The sequence below is a fragment of the Engystomops pustulosus genome, chromosome 6 (genome assembly GCF_040894005.1).
Source record: "Engystomops pustulosus chromosome 6, aEngPut4.maternal, whole genome shotgun sequence".
NCBI classification, from domain to species: domain Eukaryota; kingdom Metazoa; phylum Chordata; class Amphibia; order Anura; family Leptodactylidae; genus Engystomops; species Engystomops pustulosus.
Window position 1 is genome coordinate 113,881,519 of NC_092416.1, and position 23,559 is coordinate 113,905,077.

At 40.5% G+C, this 23,559-nt stretch overlaps 2 long non-coding RNA genes across 6 annotated transcripts in view; one reads left to right on the forward strand and one right to left on the reverse strand.

Moving 5' to 3' along the window:
* LOC140064097 (uncharacterized) overlaps nt 1-23,559 on the forward strand; it is an 83,810-nt gene that overhangs the window by 41,684 nt on the left and 18,567 nt on the right. The gene's annotated exons all lie outside the window — the stretch shown is intronic.
* Nucleotides 59-2,028, reverse strand: LOC140064096 (uncharacterized). 3 transcript variants are annotated; one of them, XR_011847700.1, is made up of 5 exons: nt 1,915-2,028; nt 1,653-1,830; nt 1,189-1,359; nt 915-1,043; nt 59-194 (listed from the first exon to the last, which is right to left on the reverse strand). It is a non-coding gene; the product is annotated as an uncharacterized lncRNA (long non-coding RNA). The 3 variants fall into 3 exon arrangements; XR_011847701.1 differs by lacking the exon at nt 1,189-1,359 and having other exon boundaries at nt 1,653-1,798; XR_011847699.1 differs by lacking the exon at nt 1,189-1,359.

Genomic DNA, 23,559 nt, shown 5'->3' on the forward strand with positions numbered 1-23,559 from the left:
TCATTTTCATCTAAAATTGGTGTAAAATTCCTGTAAAAATCTTACATACATCATTACATAATGTTAATGGATTGACAGGTTTTATTATTAGTGGGCTTTCTGTTCTGGTAGATGCACATCCTGTGGGAGTCAACATGTATTTTGAAATGCAGGATGATTTCATTGAAAGGTGGACTTGGCAGGATCCTTGATATCTGCAAGTTGTGAATATGGAGGTTATTATGCAAAGTTAGAATATCGCTGTATGAGGCCACATTTTTTATTACAATAAACTCTTTTACATCCCTATTTCTACTGTTCCTGACAGTCAGTAAGCTCTTCTGCACACAAATGTTGTCTTTGTCCATGTGCTATCTGATAAATCAACAGAGAGCACACAGATACAATCATTTCTATAAGCTCATGCACATTTCCACGGTCTCCCTGCTCAGATAATCATTTCTTCTGTCATTTGTGTGAGATTACTTCAAGCACATGGCACAGGAGTTGCTTTTTGAGGCCCTGTTAAAAGCACACATAAAAGGGAGGGAACCTTTGCTCTCTTTATAACAATATTAGTTTAAAAAGTAGATGGACAAGAAATGCTGTAAAGTTTATTCAGATTGTGACTATAAGCCAACCCGAGTTTAAGCCGAGACCCCTAATTTTACCACCAAAACTGGGGGAAAAGAATTGACTCGAGTATAAGCCGAGGGTTGGAAATGCATCGGTCACAGCCCCCCCCCCCCCCAGTATATAGCCACATTTTTTGTGCTGAAAAACTCGGCTTATACAGAAGCATATATACGGTTAACTAACTTTTCTTACCTGGGATGTAACAGAAATGAATAAGCAAAATGGGCCAAAAGTATTTAATGCTATTCCACAATTTACTTTTATGGTTCCACTCACTTTTAAGATGATAAAAGTTTTACCTGGCTCCCTGCTATCAAACTATGTCGAGTCATAGCGGTATCGGAGTCCCTGGTATCATCATGATCATGATCATCATCGTCTCCTCTCTGCCCTGCTAGATCTTCCACCCTCCCTCCTACATACGTGAGCTGACATAGATGAGGGAGAAAAGAGAAAGATCGAAAAGAGAGAAGATGATGATTACAATTCCAAGTGTTACATTTGTATTTATCAGTTGTTAATGGGAGTTCTCAATATGTGATCTAAAAGGGTGTAATGTCATCTAAAAATTACCATTATTAGGATGGTAAAACTAAACAGAACAATCATTCCTGAACGAAGACTTATGTGATGACAGTCACATTGTGGTATCTGTGAAGGCTGAAGGACTGAAGACGATTTTTGTTATAATGTCCTGATACATAAAACCATAGAATTCAGTTCTTTTTCTCATGATGTTAAAAGCTGGAAAAGAGAGTAAAGACCAGTGATGTATAATGTACATTTTTACAGTCGGATCTTTAGTAGTAGACATATGATGGTACAGTCCTTAGGAAAACCCTTGCCTCAAATCAGAAGAGGACTGAAAATTGCAGCAAACACCCACCATTGGTGCTGGCACATTGTTACAGGTGCATAGACTGCAAAACTGCCATATACTGCAATACAATAGTAATGCAGTATATGGTAGGACAATCAGACCAACTAGGATTAAAGTAAAAAATAGAAACATAGCAGACAGAGAATTTACATGTTACCTTTCCATCTCCTCCTCTCTCCTCTTTTCTCCCTTCCTTTCCAGCTCCTCATCACTGTCATCTTGCCATCACTGCCTCCTGCTGTGCATTCTGACCCTTCACTTTTCCTTCCCCCTTCCCAAACCACCTGAGCCAGAGGAGATGGCCTGCAAGAAGCAGAGGCACCGTGTGAGATTTCCTGCCCAAGCAAACAGAAGGGAATGAAGTGAACTGTATAAGTCTGAATTTTAATATTAGCAGACGGTTCCTTAGTACTAGTTACCTTAAGATGTATTCATCTAAGACACACACAGCAATGATCACTGGATGCAGGCAGGGATGTTACCACTGCCTGCGTCCTTTGTGTGACCAAGGTGCCATTGCCTAGGTGACAGTGCCCGTGTCATAGAGTAGAGCAGCATCCACTCCTCTCTATGACCCAGGCGCCATTGCCTAAGCAACAATAGCAGCGGCACCTGGGTCATAGAGAAGAGCGCGGGAGTGATGAGAAGCCGCTGAAGGGAGAGCAGGTAGGCAAGTATTTCCTTTTTTTTGTCTGTGACTGCCTATCTACTGGGGAGCATGTGCTGTGACTACCCATCCACTGGGGGCATTTGCTGGGGCTAACTATCTTCTGAAGGAATATTCTATGACTACCTATCAACTGGGAGGCATGTGCTGTGACTGCCTAGTTACTAGCAGGCATGTGATGGTGCTACCAATCTACTGGGGGGGCATGTGCCGTGATTAATAATATACTGGCGGGCATGTGCTTGGGCTACCTATCTGCTGGGAGGCATGTGCTGTGGCTACCTATGTACTGGGGGCATGTATTGGGGCTAGCTATCTACTGAGGGGCATGTGCTGGGGCTACCTAGTTATTGGGTGCCATGTGATGTGGCTACCTGTCTACTGGGGTCCATATACTGCTGCTACCTATCAACTGGGGGCCGTGTCCTAGGGCTACCCATCTACTAGAGGGGGAAGTGCTGTGGCTACCTATCTACTGGGGGGCCATTTACTGTGGCTAACTATCTACTGGGGGACATGTGCCGTGGCTACCTATCTACTGGGGGACATGTGCCGTGGCTACCTATCTACTGGGGGTCATGTGCATATTGTATGGCTCTCACAGAATTATATTTTAAAATATGTGATGTTTATGGCTCTCTCAGCCAAAAAGGTTCCTGACCCCTGTACTAGTGCCTTCTTACCTCTGCTACAGCTTGTGGTGTTGTACAGATCTGTAAAATAGAGGTAACTGTATTTCCCAACGTGAGATTTAACCCCTTTGTGTCTATGCCATTTTAGACCTTTAGGACCAGGCTTAATTTTTAAAATTTGCCCTGTGTCATTATAGGAGGTTATAACTTTGTGACGCTTTAACATATCCAGGGGATTTTGAGAAAATAAGTAATAGAAAAATTTTGATGACATCTTTTGTGTTTAGTTATGAAAAAAATTGAAATATGGCAAAAATTTCTTAAAATTATTCATTTTCAAAGTTCAAAATTTTCAGCTTTTCAGGCAGATAGTTATAAAGTTACTTGGGTGCTATGACTAACATTTCCGGAATGTCTGCTTTATATCGGCACAGGGTTTTATGCATCCTCTCCCTTTTCTAGGTTGTTAGGAGGTTCAGAATTTTGGGTGCAATTTTTCTCATTTTTATGAAAATCGCCAAAACCCTTATTTAGAGGCACCTCCTCAGCTTTAACTGACTTTGAGAGACCTAAACAGCAGTAAAACCCCATAAATCATGCCATTTTAGAAACTACACTCCTCAATGTGTAAAAAATAAACTTTAAAAAGTGTGTTAACCCTTTGGATGCTTCACATGGGTTAAAACAAAATGGAGGTGTAATTTACAAGCTATAATTTTTTTAGACAATATATTAATTTTGGCCAAAAATTAAACCGTTACAAAGTATTAATTGACAAAAAACTCCACAAAGTTTGATACCCAATTCCTCCCGAGTATAAGGATGTCCCATATGTGGTGGTGACTGCTGTATGGGTGCACGGCCGGGCATAGAAGGGAAGCTGATCCATTCAGAGCAGATCTGCGATGTCACATTTTACAGGCTATAAAATGTTTATTTTTTTGTAATTTGGACATATGGGAGATTATTTTTTTGTGGATGAGATCCACTTTTCAGGTACATCATTTACGAGGGCTCAATAGCTAAGAATTTTGTTGTAACGGATGTTGTGATGTTTTTTTGGTGATTTTCACTTTATGTTTTATTGGATTATTGCATGGGATGGGACTTCAGGGGACTTTTATTATTTTTTAATAATTTTTTTTAAATCGCACTTTTTTTTTAAACTTTTTTTTACTGTTTTATTTTGTCACATGATCACTTGTTCATTGTAATATACTGCAATACTAATGTATTGCAGCATATTACATAGTCAGCCTATGCATTCTGCATAGGCTGACATCAGCACTGTTAGATCGTGCTGTAAGCACGATCCTAACAGGCATCTAGTGAAGGCAGCCCTGGGGTCCTTATCGGGCTTCAGGGTTGCCATGGCAATGATTGGCACCTCCGTGCCATGCACCGCGGCGTCTATAGGGTTAAACAGCCGGGATCGCGATAGTCACGATCACGGCTGTTACTGCAGAATCCCGGCTATCGCGTACCGCCGGGATCCCGCAGCGATCGCCCGGGCTCAGCTTCTGATACTACGTCAAGGTACGGGAACGACCCGCATCCTATGATGTAGTATCACGTCAAGGTGCAGAAAGGGGTTAAGCCCCACCCACCAGTGCTTCCTATTGGATATCAAATTGGGCATAAGCTGAAGGCAGTGATGATCCCATTTGGATGAACATAGCAGAACTGAGGTCTCCAGCGGGATTGTAGCATTATTGTGATTATGTGAATATAAGTTATATAAAGATAGTCTCCGGGTTACGTACAAGATTCTGTAGGTTTGTTCTTAAGTTGAATTTGTATGTAAGTCGGAACTGTATATTTTATTATTGTGACTCCAGACAGAAATTTTTTGCTCTGTGACAATTGGATTTTAAAAACGTTGAGTTGTTATAAGAACTACAATTAACAATAAAGCTTAATCACAGACACATTTAATAACTATCATAGCTCTTTATTGTAGCCTAAGGATAAAGTACAGTAATTTAACAAAATCCAGAGGGCCGTTTGTAACTTGGAGTTGTCTGTAAGTCGGGTGTTCTTAAGTAGGCGACCGCCTGTATAAGTTTACAAAATTTAACATTGCAGCCATGGAAAGGAATCATTTAGGTGTAAAGGCAATGCTTTTTATTCATAGTTTTTATTGAAGAATGTATTTTGGGTGGTTTAACATAATGGCAGGTTTCTTTTAAGAACAAACCTACGTAACCTGCGTACCACGTCTATATGCATTTAGGCAGGTCAGTGAGGTGGACGGAACCAAGGCCGCCATCGGAAATCTCATGGCTCCTGACTGCCAAATTTTGCGGCCCCCATTCCCTATCACTGGCCCAGAACCAAGATTACGACATAGAAATGTTACCAGAACCATGATTACTATACAGATGCAGCACCAAAATGACTACATAGATACAGGTCCAGTACCAATATTACTACATAAATATCTTATGAGAAGCAAGATACTACACAGAAATGTTACAACTAACAACTAAGTTTACTACATAGATACAGAACCAGAATCAAGCTTACTACATAGATATGGTATAAGAACAAAGATTACTACCTAGATAAGTTCCCGGAACCAAGGTTATTAAATACATATATTACCAGAATCAAACCTCTTAAATAAAAACAGCATTAGGACCAATCTTATTACATAGACACAGTACCAGAAACAAATGAGTGAGACAGATAACCTTAGACTGCCACATATTTATCACAGTGTCTTATGCTGAATGATAAATATGATGAAATATAACACTGTCTACATGTAGGTTGCCCTCATAGGAGACGATAAGAGAGTCACAGCAAAGGGGAGATGGTGCAGAATTGTAAGCTCATGGTTAATATCAACACTAACTGTAAATCTGGCGACAGATCATGCCTTTGATCTGAGCTATTCTTCTTTTCTTCTACATTGCCGCCATGCTTGCATCTTCCATCTACAATTCATCTCTGTATATTTAGCAACAAAGAATCATCATCTTAACACAAACTTAATACTGTTCTGCTGCTCCCAAAGAGATAACTATTATGCCCCACAGTAGCCAATATAACAGTGCACCTAGAGTAGCCAATATTGTAGTGTTTCCCCCACGATAGCCAATGAAGTACTTGTGCCACCACTGTACCTAATGCAGTCACAGTGCCTTCACAGTAGCCAATACAGTAACAACTCGACAACAGTAGCCAATATAGCAACAATGCCTCCACAGAAGCCTATAAAATAAACAGTGTAATCATAGTATCCAATATAATAATGGTGCCAACAAAGTAGCCAATATAGAAACAGTCCCCCCCACAGTCCCCTCACAGTAGCCAATAGTCACAGTGCTCACACAAATAGTCAATAGCCACAATGCCCCCCTCATAGTAGACAATAGTCACAGTATTTCCTACAGTAGCCAAACCACAGTTGCCGCCAGATAATAGCCAAGTCACTGTGTACCCCTTTTTTAATGAAAGCACCACCATCTCCCAAAAGTAACAATGCCTTGATATAATAAAAGTACTTACCTTAGTTCTGAACCTCTTCCTCTTGTCGGCATCTTTCTCTAGAGCAGCTGTGTTGCAGACGATGGTCGATGACTGTAGCGGGAAAGCTCCATTATCATCATTAAATGCTGCCTGTTCTGCAGCTTTTCCATCCCACAATCTGCCAGTGTGCGGCTAGTGAGGGGGATGTAGAGCAGAGAGCTAAAATTAAGAGGTGGATCCGGTCCTGGAGCCGGTTCTTCCCAGTCAGATCCCAACTTTGCAGATCATGAAGGAAGAGAAGGTAGGGAAGGCATCATACTGAAATTCTGGGGTCCCGAGCTCCCCTCTCCGGTCCCGATGATGTAGGCCCTGGACGCAACAAAATATATCAAACAGACGCTATCTCCTAATCCTAAGAGGATGTGGCTACTTGCTGGAAATGCAGACAGATCCATGAGGGTTGGTTATAGTGTGTCAGTGTAGGTAAAATTTATTAGTTTGCAGTCCAGGCTCACAATGGATTGTTGAGACAGATTACAATTGGAACAAGCTCAAATGCTGAAAGGCCTTTACAATTTGAACTAAAAAAAATGCATAGCTCACATAGTCACATAGTCAGCAAGTAAATCTATTTTGTAAATGGTGAGGAAATCAAACACAGACACATTACTTTTATATGGCTAATGGGACAATATAAACATTTCTGTTATGTACAGTCTAATATTCTTTATGTGGCATATAATTGGTTGATAAGTATCTAGATATTTTTGGCCCTGCACTAAGCATTTTCTGCCTTGAGAGTGTCTCAGACACTCCCTGGGGACCTAAACCATGCCACATAGTATAAAAGGTGTAACACTCTGCCTCTAATAAACACCATGATAGTGTCACCTAAGTGGTGCAGGCAAGTACATATTACTGGCATACAATTTTCAGTAGTCTATACCAAGGTTCAGACGCAAAGGCACAAAGTCAGATAGTTTCCTCTCAGCAGGCACTACAACAAAATAAATACCATAGAATCAGTTATCCAGGTTTGGGTCCTGGGGGCCATCATTCTTTCCCCTTTAACCAGAACTGGACATACACGTCAGAGATGATTCTAGCCTTTTTGATGCCTGAGGAGAAAACTGAAAAAAAAAAAAAAAAGAAATTAAAAAAAAAATAAAATAAAAAATATATATATATTTTTTTTTTTTCAGTTTTCTCCTCAGGCATCAAAAAGGCTAGAATCATCTCTGACGTGTATGTCCAGTTCTGGTTAAAGGGGAAAGAATGATGGCCCCCAGGACCCAAACCTGGATAACTGATTCTATGGTATTTATTTTGTTGTAGTGCCTTCTGTATGTATATAGAAGCATTTACCTTTATTTATGTGACCACTACAATGTTTCAACTCCCAGGGTCTGGAGTCTGCCTTGAGAAAGACTCCAGACTTCAGAAGTCGAAACTTTGTAGTGGTCACTTGAATAAAGGTACATACTTTTTTGGATTGAATTTTGGAGAGCTGACCTTTTTCTCTGGGTCCTAGGCCTTGCAATTTTTTTTACTTCCATGCGCTCCTTTCTTTTTGTTGTTTTTTTCTACCTATCTATACATACACATATACAGTAGTTGAATTCAGGAAAGCAGTACTCCAGATAAATTCCAAAAAAGTACCATTTATTTCATACTGTGTGACAACACCTCCTTGAGCAGCAATTTCGCCGTCGCACAGTATGGAATAAAAGCCACTTTTTTGGAATTTATCTTGAGTGCTGCTTTTCCTCATATCAACTATTATTGGAGGACCCCGAGCCTGGAGTCATTCAGTGTGGTTGGCCTTTCTTTAAAGGGAAACTGCCATTGAAATTAACCCATTCAAAATAAATATTTCATTAAAAACTCTGTCCCGAAAGCTTGCTTGTAACATCTTAAATTTCAGTTAGCCATTAAAAGGTATCACAATCTCAAGAATGTTACTTTGGAATATAATGGCGCTGTAAAAATAAAGATTATTATTATAAGCCACTTCCTCAGGAAGGAGGGGGCTGAGATAAACGTGGCTATATGAAGAGGAATCGACCTCACTGTCTGGGTATACAGACTGTATACTGCAGCTCCCTGTCTCCATAACAGAGAACATCAATAAAAGTCTTTTTAGTTGCTTTTATCTCATGGATAGAGGCATCAGAGGAGCATGTAAAAAGACAACTTAAAGGTACTGTGTTTGGTGTATGAGGGGTCGCTGATGATAGGTTCTCTTGCTGGAATGAATAAATATTTTATGCTGATATACTTTGGTTATTTTATAAAACACTGTTCTAGTTTATCCATTACAAAAAATAAATCAAATGTTGATCAATGGAGATTTCAATAACAACACACCAGGATCCAGGTTATTCAGGTCTAGGCGTGAGATTCAATAAAGTTGTAGTTATTTAATCGATTTAAAGTATACATCGTTCATTTCCAATGTGTTTCAGACGTGAACACGTCCTTAGTCATGGATAACTTCCACTTCATACAGGTAACATTTAAATGCAATAACGGAGATAACATGATGATGACATAATTGGGAAAAGAGAGATCATGGTCACAAAAAGAAAAATCTAAAGGGATGTATTTGATTACACACAGGATCAAGTTTATGAGTGGGGACGGTGGGAGGGTCCCACTCAGAGACTTAAATTTATACAAAAAAAGAAAAATTATCGGACTAATTCATCCGGACATGTCAGCTTTACATCCTCTGAACAGGACTCATTTGATGGTACGGTGACTATTCCGATTCATGGAATTCTAAAAGGAGGGGATCATCTTATATAAACTCCAAGAAAAGCTACAACAAAGAAACATCCAAGAAAGGGAAGAAACTTCCTCAATCAACGGAGGGGGCGCAAAAACAAATGCACCAAACCCCCACCCCGCAAACCGGGAAGCCAGAAGAGATAAATGTTTCGTCACTTGGCATGAATTTCGTTCCAACCAAGAACTTTGATTTGTTTTCAACTATTTGTGACATAAATACATTTGTTCTTAATCTTAACATAAAAAAAAACACTTTATGCTGGATGATAGTACTCAAGAAACTGATGGTGCATCCTTATTTGAAAATCCTAAGAAACTGAATAATGCTTTTTGTCATTTGAATTTTTGTGAACAAATTTAATGTCTCTGAAGACTGTTCATGCAGATAACGATGCACCATTAAATTAAACAAACAGGCTTAAACTAAGCAATTGCTTTTTTTATCTGTTGGAATCATGTATACCATCGATGGATGTGTTCCAAGATATAATTTTGCAAAGTGATAGTACTGTAAAATACAAAAAAAATAATCCAAGCGACACTCTTTGGCAGTGTCTGAACTCAAGAATTGTGATGACATTGTCATAATAATGTCAGATAAGGGCGGTACGATGGTCTTGATGAACAAAAAAAGACCATTGTTCACAAATTATGAATATGTTAAATGATCCAGAGGTGTACGGGGAACTGCCACACAACCCAACCACTATTTACCAGGATAAAACCCTAAAAACTATTAATGAAGTTTTTGCTTTGGGCACTGTTGCAACCAAACAAGGTGATTATCTACAAGTACAAGAACCCATTGTGCCAATCATATATGGTTTGCCCAAAATACATAAGCAGATATTTCCTCTACCTATGAGACTGATTGTATCAGGCATAGGTTCAATAAATGAGAAATTCTGTGAATGGCTAGATAGCCTGTTACAACCCTTGGTGCAGAGGGTACTTGGTTACTTGCAGGACTCATCGGATGTCCTAAGAATTTTTGACAAATATGTCTGGTTGGAAAGTTATGTATGGTTGGGTTGTGATGTAATTTCCTTGTACAAAACAACGGAAAAGAAAAGGAAATTCCCAGCTCACCTCCAACCATACACTGGAGTCGGCGCGGCACCCGCCTTGTTTGCAACGGCAAAGACAATTTGAGAAATAATCCAATGGTCCAGCCAACAACCGGTGAACTTTCAAACTTTTATTGAATCATATTCTTATGTCCACAGTGTAATTCCATAGGTCCATAATTCCTGCACGTTTCAAACAGACTGGCTGTTCTTAATCATGGAATGTCTTTTTCAGTGACTGTGTCTTGGGCACTCTCATTCAAGTGTTTGTCTGTCTCAGGCACTCTCATTCCAGCGACTGTCTGTCTCGGGCACAATCATTCCAGCGACTTTCTCGGGCACTCTCATTCCAGCGACTGTCTGTCTCGGGCACTCATTCGAGTGACTGGAGCACATTTACTATTTCCGATTTGCGCCGTATTTAAGTGGGGTTTTTGGCGCACGCAATCGGATGAGCTCTGACCTGCAGAATGTTCTTTGGTGACATAGCACTGCACCCGATCTCCCAGAGAGGAGAGTCTCCGCACTGCTCTCTTCCTCTCCCCTCTCTGGGGTGCCCCAATGTGCCTTCTCACCGCCTACAGGACCTGTGGTGATGTCAGAATCATGTGACTGATCACATGTTTCCTACATCACTACAGGTACTGATACCGCCGAGAATGGGCACATGCTGCGCTGGGACAGGGTAAGAAGAGGAAAGGGGAATGGGGTCTTTTTTTTAATTAAACCAACTAAAACCTTTAAGGACACCACAGGTACCAAAACTTCCCATAAAAAACAGCATCTTACTTGTAATAGCGACAATGTTGTTTATGTTATCAAAATCTTCTATAGGTAGGTTGCACAATCAGAAAATGTAAGACTAGGTTACTTGAACATATAAATGAAGTTACCTCCCTTACAGCTTTTGTTATAAAGAAAGTTCTCAAACCCAGGAGAGGTGGTGACTTAAAGAGGCTCCTTCTAGATCGAGAAGCCTTTTGGATTATGGAACTAAATACAAACTTCCCATTAGGTAGTAAATATAAGAAATGAAATGATAAATAGAAGCATGAGTACCCATTAAACATTTTTTACATACCTGATTCTGTAGATCATGTTACTTTACTCACTTGTTTTTAACTTGTTTATGTGAAACATATATTTCTTTTTAAAATGTATTGTGTCTGGCAACATTATATGAGCAGTATTGGAATAGTTTTTAAATTTTTCTGACATAGGGTTTCTTCCTTATTTTACGATGCAACTGCAATATATCTGTTCATAATAAATACATCTGTACTGTTTTTTTTGTATAAACAGGGTTGGAAGTCACTTTAACCCCTTAAGGACGCAGCCTGTTTGCAGGTTAAGGCTCGCAACTTTTTTTTGAAATTTGACCAGTGTCTCTTCCTGTGGTAATAACTTTTGAACGCTGTTACTTATCAAAGCGATTCTGAGATTGTTTTTTCCCCACATGTTGTACTTCATTTTAGTGGTAAATTTTGGCTGATAAGTTTTGCGTTTATTTACAAAAAAAGGGAAAAAATTATGAATTTTTAGAAAAATTTGCCATTTTCGAAATTCAAAATCACCGCGTTTTCAGGCAGATAGATTTACCACCTAAATAACTTGCAGAATAACATTTCCCATTTGTCTACTTTACATTTTCATAATTTTTGAAATGTTTGGATAATTTATTTTGACGTCACGCGGCTTACAAATCGAATAGCGATTTTCCGTATTTTCGGAATTGACTATTTTGGGGATAAATACTGTTTGAAATCAAATTTTACATATTTAGCAACAAAACCCCCTATATAACCAACCCATTTTCAAATCTGCACCCCTCAAACTATCAGAAACAGCATTTACAAAGATTATTAACCCCTTGAGATCTTCATAGTAATTGAATCAAAATGGCGGTGAAATTTAGAAATTTCAAATTTATCAAATTTTGTCGGTTATACGTTCATTTAGCCCTAAAATTTACACATTTCCAAAAGAGAAAAAGAGAAAACTCACCATAAAATTTGTTCTACAATTTCTCCTGAGTGCAGCGACCCCCCACACGTGGCCGTTACTTGTGTTATGGGGGCACAGCGAGGCGCAGAAGGGAAGGAGCACCCTGCAGCTGCCAGGATTTTAGTTTTCTGGTTGCCCCCTTTTGAAGGCTATAAAATTTTCGCTTTTCCGTTATTTGGGCCATGTGACGGCATTTTTTTTGCGGGACGAGATGCTTTTTCCAGTGTTACCATTTTGGGGTTGGTATCACCTATTGTTGAAAATTTTGGAACTTTTTTTGAGGTCATGAGTAGAAAAGCATCAATTCTGTACTGGATTTTTTACTTTTTTTTTTTTCCGTGTTCACCGTATAGCCTAATAATCCTGTTATCTTTATTCTATGGGTCGATACGATTACGGGGATACCAGACATGAATATTTTTTCTTATGTTTTACTAAATTTGCCAAATAAAACCCTAATGTGGGGAAAAATCTATCATTTTTGCATCGCCGTCTTCCAAGTGGCATAACATTGTTACGTTTTTGGCTACAGAGCTGGTTGATGGCTTGTTTTTTGCGGGACATGTTGTTCTTTGCAACAATATCATTCTGGAGTACATATGTTTTGTTGATCACTTTTTATTGCATTTTTAGTGGGATATAATAGGTAAAAATCATAATTTTTGGCGGGTTTTTGACGTTTTTTTTTACGGCGTTCATCATATGGGTTCAATAGTTATTTAGTTTTATTCTATGGATTGTTACGGACGCGGTGATACTATATATGTGGGGTTTGTGTTATGATTTAGACTTTTTTGAGCGTTATATGTCTCTTTATATGTTTTGGGGCTTATGGGCATTTTTAGTGATTTATAAAGTAATTTTTTATTGAAAAACATTATTTTTTACATTTTTTTACATGATCCACCATGGGATATGAACAAGCAATCATCTGATTGCTTGTTCTTGATAATACTCTGCAATACTAATGTATTGCAGGGTATTATCAGTGCCAGCCTATGCAGATGCATAGGCTGACACTTTGCCTTTAAGATGACGTCACAGACGCCATCTTAAAGGTAAACCCTCCAGGCTTCTCTGGGGTCCCGATCGGACCCCAGAGGAGCCAAAACAGCGATCGGCCCCCCCGAAAACGGTGCGGGGGGGCCGATCGTGGGGTAAAGACCCCCAGAAGGCATGTTAAATGCCGCGGTCGCGTTGACCGCGGCATTTAACGGGTTAAACACCCGCGATCGGAGCCCACTCCGACCGCGGGTGATAGCCGGGGATGTCAACGGTAGATTACCGTTGAAATCCCGCGGCTAACGATGCCGGTTCGGCTGCTATACAGCGCTGAACCGGCATCGTCTCTGCGCAGTAGCTGTACTGCGCTGAGCGCTATTCGCGGGACTCAGCGCAGTACAGCTACGGCGCAGAGCGCTAAGGGGTTAATGTACATTCTGATGTCACTATATATTTATAAACATGAAGATATATTCTAAATAATGTGGATCACCTGATCTCAAACCGTTTTAAACATATGATATACTTTTGGTCACGCCTCTCTTCTCAATTATGTCATCATCAAGTGATGTTGGTTATTGCATTTAAATGTTGCCTGTGTAAAGGATAAGCAGGGCCGGTTCTAGACAAAGTGGGGCCCTGGGCAAAACTAAAAGTGGGGCCCCAAAATAAAACTATTTTATGACCACAGTCACAGTAAGGAAGAGGCTCCCTTTAGTATGGTAAAACAAACTGTAATTTTGGAGAATTTTATAGGAGATAGATCATAGGGAGATTGATGGGCAGCATGGTGGCTCAGTTGTTAGCACTACAGCCTTGCAGCACTGGTCAACATCTTCAAAGAGTTTGTATGTTCTCTGTGTCTGCGTGGGTTTCCCTCCGGTTTCCTCCCACACTCCAAAAAATTACTGGTAGGTTGATTAGACTGTGAGGCCCATTGGGGACAGGGACCCATATTTTCTGAAAGCAGACACTTGCCCCATTTTCAAAATTGCATTAAAGAGTTTAAAGACATTGGAGCCTTCATGCAATTTTGCCTTCAAACTGAAACATTTTATTAAACATACTTAAAATTTGACTCGGAAAAAAATTTGTTCCAAACAGAAAATATTTACCTTCACATCTCCTAAATGTAATAGATGGACATGTGTAGAAATCACAAATGTCCCATATTGATATGTTCATATAAATAAATCCACATAATATCACTAAAACTGTAATAACTAGATATCTGCTTTTCAGATACAAAATTTAAGACAATCACAGACTGCAAAATATAGCAATAAAACAGTAAAGGCCCCATAAAACCTTTATAATTTTGAAAGCAGACAACCAGGCGATGCATTTGGCAATTAACATTCAAAATTTCCTTTAAAATTTCCTCTAAAATATGTACAAATCCATATACTTATATAAAGAAAATATACTTTCCTAAAACAGTAAGATGTGAGGAGATCATACAGACCTCACATGTGTATATTCACCAAAATATGCAGCCAAGGGAGCTGCAGAAAATTGCACTGAGCGTCACACAGATCTATCATTGTTCGCTTACACAATGGTCACCCAAATAAATAACTATTTATCCATAAACCAAGCTAATGAGATAATAAAAGTCACGTTTAGATGTGCGCCAATGTATTAACTGCACAATAACAGAACCCTCCGCGCTTCATAAGAATGAGAGTGAGAACGTCATAAAATAGGTGTAAATAATGGAGGATGGTGGGAAATAAAAACTTTATTCCAGAACATGTGTGTGTTTTTGGTGTTACATATAGCTTTATGGACATGTTCTGGGTTGCGATGTTCATATATATTAGCGACATTAGGCGAAGAGGATCGAATGTTCATCGTATCAGTCAATTTTCCAAACAAAAAAAAAAATAATCACAAACTAAAAGGCAGTAAGAGAGAAAGTCTGTTCTTAGATAGTTCTGCAAAGAGAAGGGTTAAAAACATGAACATTTGTTGATATTATTCCTTATCAGAATGTAGTAACATATAAAGTGAATATTTGTATTATCTGTGAGGTGCAGCAGCTCCTGTGTGCAGCAAGTTCTCCCTGTAGCAGCCAGCTAAGAATCTGGATTGGAGGTACATTTCAGGGGGCTGTATCTCTGGCTCTGTGAAACATAGAACCTGACTTATTTTTTCATATGAAAGAAGAGAGTCTCCTCTTTTATATGAATCTAATTTTGTGTTTCTAAGCGTTAGAAAAACGCAGATATTAACTGTTAAACTGCCGTTGGGATTGATTTTTATATATAAAAATCGCACCTGATATTCTCACTTTAAACCTGAATATCTTTGGACCCATGGCACCTAGAAACACAATTCAAGATTCATTTGAAAGAAGAGATTCTCCCCCTTTGCCATAGCCGGCCCTGAGGATAAGTTATCCATGACTAAGGACGTCTTCACGTCCAAAACAATTTATACTTTTATTATACTTTTAATCTTACACCTGGACTTGAATAAGCTGGATCGTGGTGCCTTGTTTTTGTGATTCGACTCTGATACACGTCACCAAGGAAAGTTATAAAGGGATCTCCCCTGGCATGTAGTTCATATTATAGCCTCAGCACCCCTGAAGACGCCACATTAGGTGGTCTGGCGTGAGAAGGTAATCTTCGGTTTTAGTACAACAGTGAATTGTAGCTCATTGTAACATGTATTTAGTACACTGGAATAGGTCAAATTATTCACTAGCTGACAATTTTACCAAAAAATGTCACCTCGCCATATTCTGGTGCTAATAATATTTCTATACATCAGTGTACAGGCCTATGTAGATTGTCATTTTTTGCATGGCGGGATAATGTTTTCATTGCTTACATTTTGGGGACTGTACAACCTTTTGATCACTTTTGATTATGGTACATTTTTCATGCAAACGGATGGTTCAGACATTTGGGCACTATATTCCATTACAAGGTTCAATGCCAGGAATAACCGTTTTTATAATTTGATACATCAGGATTTTTGGGATGATGCGATACCTAACATGTTTATGATTTTATTTGTTTATTTTTATATCTGCAACATCCCCCACCGGGGCCTAGCCTTTTCTTGGGGCTTGGAGGCAGCCGGGGCCTAGAACTGGCTGGCAGTTGCGGCCTAGGCACGCTGTGGTCACGGTGCTTGGTATGGGGACCGGAGGGCTGTCCTACAGCCTGTCAGGTCTCCAGCGGGTGGTGTGTTCAAGAAATTGTAGAGGGAGAGGCTGATGTACTGAATCTCCCTGGGGTAACCCCTTTAATGTCCGTAGTATGAGTCCCTGAGTAATGGATGGGGCGCCCTTGGTGTAACAGCCATATACAGGGACCAGACTGAGGCAACGTTGTGCAACAGTAACTCAGGTTTTTTTATTGGAACAACTGCAGGCAACGGGCCAAATGATTTCAGAACAGATGCCGGATTATTGGAGAAGGCCGGATTACTGGAGTGGTCATGGAGAGTGATCCTCAGGAGTAGATTCACCAGCCTGATAGTAGGTGCAGGCTGGGAGGTAGCTGTGTCCAATATTGGAAGCTGCAGCTTTGTCCTGGGTGTTCTGTGTCTCCTTCTCTCAGTGTGTGTTCTATGTTGAGACCTGAGGCCTAGGAGGCTGCTCATGTGGTGAGAGCTGGGCCTAAAGAGATGTTCCTCAGTCAGGAGCTAGTTTCCAAGAGGACTTGCCCCTTCCTGTCCAGTGGTTTTGTTACTCCCTGGTCAGGTGGTGCTCACTCTCCAATCACACTCCAGTTACAAAGGTGGAACATCATTGGATAATAAACATTAGTAAATCAGGCTGCATAATTACCTCTATCTAACTATATGACCCTGAAGTGAGTTGTACAGGCTCACCTATTGGGGACACACAGACAAAGGGGCTTATTCAAAACTACTCCTCTGCCTTTACATCGGCAGGGGTGTTGCATATCCAGCCGATCGCTGGCAGCTTTGCTTCAAAAAGATCTTGGCACATGGGTGCAGCCATCTTGCTGAAGGTCGTCGCTCCCTGTGACGTCATCTGGGAGCAGCGATCCATTGCTATGACAACCTCAGGTCTTCCAGAGACCCAAGGCTGTCTCGTTTTAACCCATTCTTTACAATGCGCTAATTGCGCACTGTAATTAATGAGGAGTTAAATCCCCATATACTGTAGTATGACAGTATATGGTAGGATCGATCAGACAACCTAGGGTTACCTAGGGGGTCTGAAAAATAGTAAAAATTTTAAAAAAAAGTAAAAAAAAAATATAATTAAAAAAACAAAAATTCAAATCACCCCCTTTCCCTAGAAGTCATATAAATATAAATAAACAGTAAAAATTATAAACACATTAGGTATAGCCGCTTCTGAAAATGCCCGATCTATCAAAATATAATCACTGTATTTAACCCTGTAACGGAAAATAGCCATGTTGAGAAATATAAAAAAATTCAATAAAAAGTGATCAAAAGGTCATACGGTCCTAATAATTATGAGCATTGAAAATGCTATCAAAAGTCGCAAAAAATTAAACAACCCACAGCTCTGTACAAGGAAGTATGTAGTTGTAAAATCCAAGCCCACAAGAAAATGGTGCAAATGCGTTTTTTCATCATTTTCACTGCATTTGGAATTTTTTCCTGCTTCCCAGTACACAGCATGAAATATTCAATACCATCACTATGAAGTGCAATTTGTTACACAGAAAACAAGATGTCACAGGGCTATTTATGTGTAAAAATAAAATAGTTATAGATTTTTGAAGGTGGGGAGTGAAAAATGGAAATGAAAAGAGAATGGGCCAGGTCGTTAAGGGCTTAATATGTGCTAATAAAGCAAGATGTTTTAGTCACAGTGCTACTACCACTTCTACTTTGCATTGAATATACAGTATCCCCCTGTATTAATTACTAATTATTAAGTAACCCACCTCTTAATGTTTTCTAACACAAATTATCCTTCCAGATTAATAGTACACAAGCAGCCTTGCAGCTTTGACTGCACAAAGTACTAGTAACAGCAATGCCAGGGGAGAAATGACCATTAGTAATTTTCTAGTTTGCCCCTTGACCGGACACTATGTTATCCCCTCATCTGTTCTCATACTGTTTCTAGCGATCCTGTAACCATACTTTGTCAAGCACTCTTTGCGGCTCATTCACTAAGGGTCAGTCGAACGCATTTTCGTCGGATTTCCCGACGATTTCAGTTTTGCGGCGAATTGCCCCGGGATTTTGATGCATACAATCAGATTTTGGCGCATTGCTGGATTTGCACGCGAAAGAAATCGGGGGGCGGGCCGTCGGACAACCCGACGGATTCGGATAACGCGCAGGATTTAACATTTAGAATTGTGTCGCAAGACACGCACTTACAAGCAATGGGAAGAAGTAGGTGAACTCCGGCAGACCTCAGCGCAGAAGCGACAGATGCAGGAACTCGGGCGCACGACCTTAGTGAATCGCGGCAGACCCGAATTCTCTTCAGACAATGCACCGCAGGATCGCGTCAGGACCGGGTAAGTAAATCTCCCCCTTTGTGTCATAGCGTTGTTCTAACTGTCAGAGGAATGGTCCATCTTATACCTTCTCCATGCTTGTTGCCTTAACCTCATAATTGTTGAAGTAGCTCTCCAGTTCAGCTTCCTGGCTCAAAGGTCTTAACTGGCTTCATTGGCCTCCGTTACCACTCTTTACATGTACTGCAGATGTTCCTCAGCCATGCTTGGAAGGTAGAACTACCAGCAGAGAACTCTTAACAGAGTTCTCTGCCTGGTGTCATAAAAGGCCACTCAGAAGACGGTTTAACATATCAATACATTTAGGTACAGCAGTTCAACATTCAATATCAAACATTATAGGCTAAGATATAGAAGTTCACTACACAGCATAACACATGATTTTTCTTAGATATATGCGTTACTACTCAGGATACTGTACAATACTTGATAAATAGATACAGTGGCCCAGTTTTAAGCTTTGAAACAGCAGCTCAGCAGCACTGTATCTTGAAATTGCATTGTATATTTGAGATAAGGCTGTTTCTTCCATTGTGCTGACATACTTACCTTCCAGCCCCCTTTCATCTTGATGCTTTTCAGGTGGTCTCCCCTGCATGGCCCTGACTAGTGTCTTATTTCAGAGCAGCCCCCCCCCCTATTTCCCCCCATGAGAGTTGTGCGTTTCCCCCCCAGGCTTCTGATCCTCAGCCTGGAGTTGGCTGTGTGATTTCACATCATCCCCCAGCAGCAGATGTATGAATACATTGGGCGAGACTTTCAACATATTGTAGAGGCAACATTACAGTCTGATGCAGAATGGAATCCTGGTTAACCCCTTAGTGCCTGCATTGGGTCTACACTTAGCACTGCATTTTCCCATTATGTCCAAGGCAGCAAAGTTATACTTTGGTTCCTGTAAACATTAAAGATTTTTTTTTACTATAGGCAGCTAGGTTTTTGTTGCCTTCCTATTGCAGATTTTCCTATAGTTTTTGTACAGTCGAAGTAAAGAGTTTACTGAAAAGCAGAAAAGCAATAAAATATCAGTTTGTGTATGCGGTCTTAGGCTACATTCACATCACCGTCATTGGGACAATAGGCCCCCGGCACCAGGCATAAAATGTTCTATCTTTCCCTGTGTGCACGGCTGTGCATCCCAATGGAGAGCGCAACGCTCACCCATCCTCCTCTCCAGCGTGCATCCCGTATGCCCGCCCGGCTTTGGCCAGGCGGTCATATGTTTGTGTGCATGGAGCCTTAAAATGACCTGTCAGGACGATATGGGACACTAGACCAACCACAGGCCCTTATGAAGCGGTGGTATAGTGTCCCAAATTGCCAAGTCCCTCCATGGATGCTATAAAACAAACCTTTATACTTATGAGACGCATCAGACCCTTCTTTAGTGCTCCCCGTACCTGCGCTGTAGATTAATGAAGCCGGGGTGCACTGTGGGGCTGTGTTATTGAAAACATCGAAGAGCCAGTTATAGTATTGCCTAGCAGCATGGCCACCTGACTTATACTTTAACAGGTCTAAGCATCTTGATGTATCTGCCATGATAGCAATGTGTGGTTTTCAACATAGGATAAATTCCCCATTTTGACATATTGTTAAGTATAGCTATGATTTTCAGAGTTACTGTCCTGATCGTTCATTATTTTTTGGGACATTGAAGCGGACAAACTTGACTTATATATGGTCATGTACATCTTGTATAACAGTTTAAATTTTGTATGCCCACAAAGCCATTTTTGCCTAAACAAAAGAAGTTATGTGCACATGCTCAGTTTCATATCCAGCTTTATTATAGGGGCAGGTCAGCCTATCTGTGATAACATCATATACCGCAAATAATCAAATTGGACTTCATGACTGTTATCCCAGAAGATGCTTCCTCTAAGGCTACATTTACATGAACGTGTGCCCGTCGTACAGTAGCATGGCAGGCACCCCCTGGTGCCCCCGGGAGAGGAGCGCAGTTCACCCCCGCCCCTCTTCACAGCGATGTATGGCACACTGCGCCATATATCGGGGAAAGATAGGTCATGTCCTATCCTTCTCCCAGCTATGGAACGGTACAGTACCACACATGTGCTGCACCGTACCGCTCCCGTACGGTGTTGTGCGCTCATTGCTCTCTATGGGGGACATATATACAACGGCTATATATATATATCCCCCAAACGGTCGTTTGAATGTAGCCTAAAGATGATATTCAAGAAAACCTGTAAACATTTTGTTTAAGACAAGCAGAGTAAGGGTATGCATTACTGGAACCATGCCCTATGGCAGTGGTGACGAACCTATGGCAGAGGTGCCAGAGGTAGCACTCAGAGCCATCTCTGTGGGCACCCAGGCCATCACCCAGGTCACCATTTAAAACCTTCTCCTGCAGTCACAGACAGCCCAGTACATGCCAAGTTCAGCGCTATTTTAAAGTAACTAAAAGTGCAGGAGGAGCAAGGAGGTGCTGACAGACCTGTATTATGTATTGACCCTGTTAAGGGACCTTATAGTGAAAATACAATAATAATCCGAATTTCTTCTTCTTTCTACTGTATTAATGTCCTCAGGACGCCAATACGTTTGAAACCCGTGAGTTACTTTAGTTACTTTAAATTGGCATTTGGCACCTTGTGAAAAATATTTGGCTTTTGCTTGTAGTTTCGCCACTCAGTCCTCAAAAGGTTCGCCATCACAGCCCTATGGTCTGATGTGGCCAATTATTTGGTTTAGATGGTGTTGAGCATGTGGGGTGTACTAAAAAGACAAGTGGAGCGTCATGGGTTGAAGCATCTGGAGTGCTAACAACTGTTGTGAACTACAGTTTATTGAGGGGACCAGAAATGGCACAGTATTTACTTTGACAAAATGTATCAAAGGTTGTTCCCCTCCCCTACAAATCTTGTCAGTTTGGACATATCAGGTTTTATTTTTTCCATGTTCACCACATGTGATAATTGTGCTTATATGTTGTTGATACATTGGACATTTTGGGACACAGGGATACCTAACTTGCATATGATTATATTTATGATTTTATTTATGTTTGTGTTCTAGAGACTTCTGATTTTAAACCTCTATTTTACTACTATTTTAGGCCCCCATGGTTATTGATTTCTGTGGGGTTTGATTGCACAGTTAATGGAAGTTGTCTACTGTAAAAAATACAATGTGCCCTATATCAAGTGGGCTCAGTCTGTATAGGCAGGATAAATTAAACTAATTGGTTTTCTTTCCCAGTTTTTATAAATTGGCCCCATTTTGTCCTATAGCACAGTAATAATATGATAGTGTAAATATATAGAATGTGAGGGCCATAGAAGTACAAGGAGTCCTTTTCTCTTGTGTTTCCTGTGCTTGGTTGGCAGCCCTCGCCCTTTGTGCTGCCATATCCCTCCTCATTACCTGTGCATGCTGCTTCATGTCAGTCTGTTGCTATAGAAACACATGTGGCCTCTATCCAGCTGACTGCAGGCCTGTGTCCCAGATTTGTGTTCATGGGCCGAAGCCTAGGGCTGCCACAAAATAGGGGACACTGAATGCTTTGTGAAAACAGTGAACATTATGCTCAACCACTCAATTAAGAGTTCAATGGAGGGAGAAGGAAGCAACAAGGTAGGATTTTTGCACATCCATATGGCCCTTAAAACATGAGATTTACATTACAATCATTTCCTGATATTGATATCAGGAATATTGATATATTATTATTCACAAATGTTGATAATTCTGCATTAATTTTAAGCACAGAACTTAAGATAGTAATAGCAATTTAGGACTGTCTACAAAGGTTGCCAGAGGTTAAATTTGCGGATGATAGTGGCGTTCCCAGCTACCATCTTTTTACATTGTGAGCATAAAGACATTGTTACATCCTAAAACGTAACCAGGATAATGTAGAGATCAGTATCACAGTATATAAGGCCGTAAAAAGACACAAGTCCATCAAGTCCAACCTTTAAGAAATAAATACATGTGTCCTTGGTTAATGTTCAATCGGCTGAATCCGCAATTTTACCAATTTCAACACCTGTATATAAACTAAAATGTTTCCCTTCACTGACAGCAGCAGAGATCTTGAAAATACAATCTATACAGTGGCACAGAATTTATATTTCTGGGACATCTCCATGCTAATGTATTGTACGCCAGGCTCTTCTGCCCTGCAGCTAAAACAGTGAGAGTCTGGACTGCAGGGAATTGATGGCATGTGAGACGCCTCTGCACTGCTGAATAGCTGAGAGCTTTCAAAGTAGAGACCACCAAGTCATGTTCCTGTTTTGTGACCTATGAGAAATGAACAAAAAGACTCCCAATCTCTGGCTTCCAGGGGTTTGATCCCCACTATTTGCTGAAACCCCTTTGAAATAGTTAGCACCAGCAGGCTTGCAGACACGAGTGGCAGGGTTTTATCATGCTGAAATGGTTGGTGAAGACACAGAATATTGAAACAGATTTTCCCTCATGGTCCTGGCAAAGGTGACCCTAGTCCTGTTTTCACCTTTGTATTGTTGTCCAACAAATTCTGATCTTGCATGAAAAAACAAGGTGGAAATGACTATGGAATATGAGTTGCCAGGGGCCCCTACAATGACACCTGAAACCTTAAATAACTAATTGTAAAATTCCTCAAAAACACATAATGCAACAAAAAATAAAGCAGATTTGTCTTTGTGCTCTCATCCAGCAACTAAAGAGGAAAATGTGAGTACACTCAGCTGCACTTTCTCTTCATCAGCTCAGTGTGTGTGTGCGTTTCCCCATCTGCACAGTATAGACACCCCACATGTTCTCCGCAGCCTGCAAGAGTCGCTGTTAATGCAGCAGCTCAATATCTGCCTCCCCTCCCCCTCTCTTCTCTGTTCTGCTCTGCAAGGACCATGTTTTCTTTTCCTCTATTTACTCTCGGCCATATTGGCTGGAGGATCATAGGGAAACCCATTAC